The following is a 4,542-nucleotide window of genomic DNA, read 5'->3' as shown; positions in this document are numbered from 1 at the left end:
ATGGCGGGAAGGTCTGACGCATCTGTGCAATCCGCCCGCCGCCGCCGGATGCCCGACGAGGAGGGCCGTCTCCTCGAGTTGGTGTGCTGCCGGTCACTTACTGAGGCGGAGATGAAGGCCCGGCGGTTCCAGTGGATCAACGACAAGCAGCTCCGGCTCGGCATTGAGCAATCCGAGCGGGAGGCGGCAGAGGCGGCGAGGGTGGCCAAGCCTCAAGTGCAAGCAAGACCGCGTCGTCCGGCGCTTGCCAGGCTACATCGTCATCTCCGATTCCTCCTCCGACGACGGGTCCGACGGCTCCGACATGGACCCACCTCCTGCCGCGCACTCCTACAAATGCATCGGCGACCGGAAGGGCAAAGGGTCGGCGAGGAAGTGCTGAAACTTGCCCTCTCCTGTTTATAATTTAGTTGTAGTATGTATTTACAATGTGTTGGATCATTGAAATGTGTGACTTGCTCGTTTGATGATCTTTTGGGTGATGTTTATGTGAATTATGCCAGTTTGGTATCAGTTTATATGTTGTTTTCCTGTCAATTTTAATCATTTTGTGATCTACATACTAGTTGCATGAATTTGTATGGATATAGGGTTTGAAATACGAGATACATGAATGTGGAGGCAGGGATTTAGAGAGTGCCCGGTTAGTGTCCGCGGGCGTATAGGGGTTCGGATTTGCCAACTCCGGCGGTAGATCTAGCCCTTTTTTCTTTCAATTAATACATTCATTTTGCAAGCAGTGTACTACGCACAGGCAAGGACGTTACTGTTCAGTGGATGCCGTGGATCCTAAAATTCCAGAGAGGGTGAAGGATTTGACGGCACAGAAGGCGGGTATTGAAGGCCGCAAGTACTTATTACCTAACTAATTTACGGTTATGTGGACATGTGCATGCGGATGCAATGAAAACTGGTAGTATGCATGGCGGCCAGTTTAAAAAAAAATTCGAACTTCTCAGCTTCAAAAAAGATCTGAAAAATTGTACAAATATACAAGGATAAGATGTGTATGTAAAATTTTAGGATGAAATGCGAGCTGTGCAAACAAAATCATGGACTTTGAGGATGAATAGTGCATGTACTAAAATGCTACAGATTTTTTTGTGTGTAAGCACTCATTTTACTTATTTCGTCCAAAAATTACAAACTTGCACATTATATCTTTAACTATAAGCGTATTTTTTCAAAATTTTGGACATGTACAAATATGAATTTTGATCATTTCAAATTCGGCTTCGATGGAGGTCAAGCTCCATTCAGCATTAACGGTAAATACATTGGTATGTATAGAACATTCTATGAATCCAATATAAGGTGAAAACCACATGAATACTATGTTTGGTTTTTAAAATCATTTTTAAGGACCTTTCTACCTAGAGAATCTTATTTCATCGCTTTTAGAAATTCATTCATATATTTTTGACAACAAAAACCATTTTATGATAAATTTTTCAGCTAGGGTAAAAAAATACCATATTGTGTTAATAAATTGACAAATCTTCTTTCCTAGTTGACAATTTTTTTTACCGGTCTAGAAACATAGACCCATGATCTAGTAATTTATTTATTTAGGCTTCCGTTTGTAGGAATTCTATAGGGTAGGAATAATATAGGAAATTTTTTAGAGCCCTTTGGTTTGTAGGAGTGGATTCCTATTCCTATGTAGGATTGATTCATATCCTTCACATTTCAAAAGAAGAAAAAACATTAGCTAATTCCTCTTGAAATATAGCAGCCTATGAATCAAATGACATCTCTTTTACTGTAGGAACTGAGACACATGCCATGTTATTTCCTAGGACTTTCGTATTTTTATGATATTCCTATCCTATGAGCGAAAGGAAACCTTAGAGGGAAAGTAATAATATGAGCCTATCAGAATTCAAAGAAATATAGTGGAATCTTGCATCCATCTCAAGGTCGGATCGTTTGTTCTTTATGTTAAAATATTCTTAAATAGTATGTTCGGGATGTTCAATATTCTATTAATATATTATTTCTAGGCTTCAAGCTTGTAATTATTTTGGAAGGGGTCACTAACCATTGTTAACATAACTTTAAATTGTCCCGCATAAAACACATGAGTTTTACTTACAATTTTCCGTGTCTATAGAAAAGCACCAATAAACTAATTTAGGTTTCTAAGATTCTTTTTACTCTTTAAAACACAGTTTCATGGAAATTTTAACAAAATATGTTCTCCACGGGAGCCTATTGGCTCATGCACCCAGTTAGAAAAATTGCTTACATAGAATTATGAGAAAATTCATGAAACCATGTAAGTATATTTTCGATGATGTATCGTAAACTTCCTAATTTTGTGCAAGAAATATGCGCATTTGGGGTTTCCAAGTGGAAATAGTACGGTATGCAAAAAAAATCTAAAATGGAGGCATAAGCTTTGCCTCGTCTATTAATTAAGAGGAAAATAGAGTTTGTTTGTTCATACATCGCATGGAGATTCCTCACACACTATGATTGCCCCTAGTTTCTAAGCCCCTGCGGTGCTCCAAAGTTTAGCGTCAATTAGAATGATGTTGAGGAAGATCGTTGGAGGATAGTACATAATTAGGAGTGACGCCGAACTATACTAGTGATATACAATTTGAAAAATATCTTATTCAATTATATTATTCTCCCATTTGCATCAGCAGGTGCAAACAAACCTGATATTGTTGTGTAAAGTTCAGGGGAACTAGGACAACATGTGACACAGAGTACATGAAACTGACAAGAAAGGTAGGCCCATAACAAGATGTGAAAGATGAATACACACCTACGACTATGTTCTAGTTTTCCACAGCAAATGCCTTGGAGAAGGGGATAGACACACGCGTTGATATCTTCGACTCAACATTTTAATGGTAGGATAAGAATTTTCATCCTTGTGATGTGGAATCCAACCGATCAAGGGCAGAGCATTGGCAAGTTTTCCGGATCTAATTAACTAGTCATGGTGAGATCAATGGTTTTCACCTAGGATATGTGTAGCAGAGTTATTGCCATAGTATTGATGGTTGATCTTCTATGGATTGTCCACCGATTACTCTGAGAGATCCACCTTGGTGTCCCCTGGAGATAGCCATCTAGTTTATGATTGGAACTCCTCTGACTCGGCATTGACTGGCTAAAATCATCTCCTATCAAAAACGAATATGTAGTCCTTCACCTCCAGTGATAGATATCCACCTATAAGCAAGGAGAAAAGAATGAATGACCGTCGGATCCTTTCACAAGGCTTCAGTTGTGGACACAACGTCTAAATGCCTATGGCAACTGTGCAAATCCTCTCCTTGTATTGCCTCACAAATACCACACGGGACAAAGAGCAAGCCACTCCCCTACCACCTTCATTGGAGGAACACTCCGCCACCTTCGGTAGAAACAGTTGGTGTAGTGCCCAAGATGCATCGGTTATGACCATGCCGATAGGTCTCCATGATTGATCCATGATCACACTGTGGTCATCCATGCTGTGACATACTCACTTAGTGTCAAAACGGCACCATCATTTTTCCCATCACACATGACAATACTAGCCGTCAGCCAAGCGACACCACCTTGTCCACCCAGATGAAGTGCAGCTACTGCATGTGCATCAACTTCCGTTGACCAAGAAGATGATCTTCGTTGGGACATACACCAGATAGGCCAACATGCACCAGGTGAGGGATTGGGTCCCGCTATCACTTTGGAGAAGGGATGGAAACAAGGGAGATTGGGATGGGGTGGAGGCGGTGATGGTTTTGGTCTAGGGTTTGAAGAGAGGAGAAGAGGGTCCTCTACATTTTTGTACGTTTCACGAATCTTTTTAACCATATTATACTTATTTTATCTTTTGAATCATGTCACATTGGGGTTGTCCTACATGTTATATATAAGTATATATGTATACTTCAAAACTTATATCTAGCTATTGGTCAGCTAGTCATAAATGTGATTATACACTCGACATATAAAGCAGATGGCTATGGTTTGTTCTCCGTTCGGTGAAGCATGGACATCTTTATCTGCATTGAGAAGCTAGTGAGGCAGGACCTTCCTAATTCTTTCTGGCTAGATCTAGCATGGTTGTCCAGCTCTTCGATGCCTTCTTCTTGAAAAGCACGATTCGATTCTTAGTTCGTTGTGGCCAACATTTTCTAGCTTCGACCGACAACTTTCTGGTCGTTGTGTGAACAATATTGCCCTAGCTTGGAGGATGTTCCAGAGATCTAGATGTGACGTTGACTCCTGCTACTGACATTCCGTTGGAGAAAGACGGCGTCGATATGTTCCACTTATTATTCTGTTTTATTAAGGATGACTTATAAGGCTTGTACAATTTTAATATAAGGGAGGTGTTATGCGTGGGCCGGTGGATTTTTTTAAAAGATCCGTCCGATTGCGAGCCGTCAAATCCGGTGTAATCTCATGGCTTAGCGTTGTCCTTACTTCTGCAACAGAGGTCGTGTTGCAAGTTCCCTTTTGCAACACAAGTATTGTTACAAAAACATTTGTAACAAAGACGGTGTTGCATATTTTTTTTTGTAATAGAGGTCT

The sequence above is a fragment of the Triticum dicoccoides genome, chromosome 6A (assembly GCF_002162155.2).
Source record: "Triticum dicoccoides isolate Atlit2015 ecotype Zavitan chromosome 6A, WEW_v2.0, whole genome shotgun sequence".
In the NCBI taxonomy this organism is placed as follows: Eukaryota; Viridiplantae; Streptophyta; class Magnoliopsida; order Poales; family Poaceae; genus Triticum; species Triticum dicoccoides.
Note: the sequence above shows the minus strand (reverse complement) of the source record.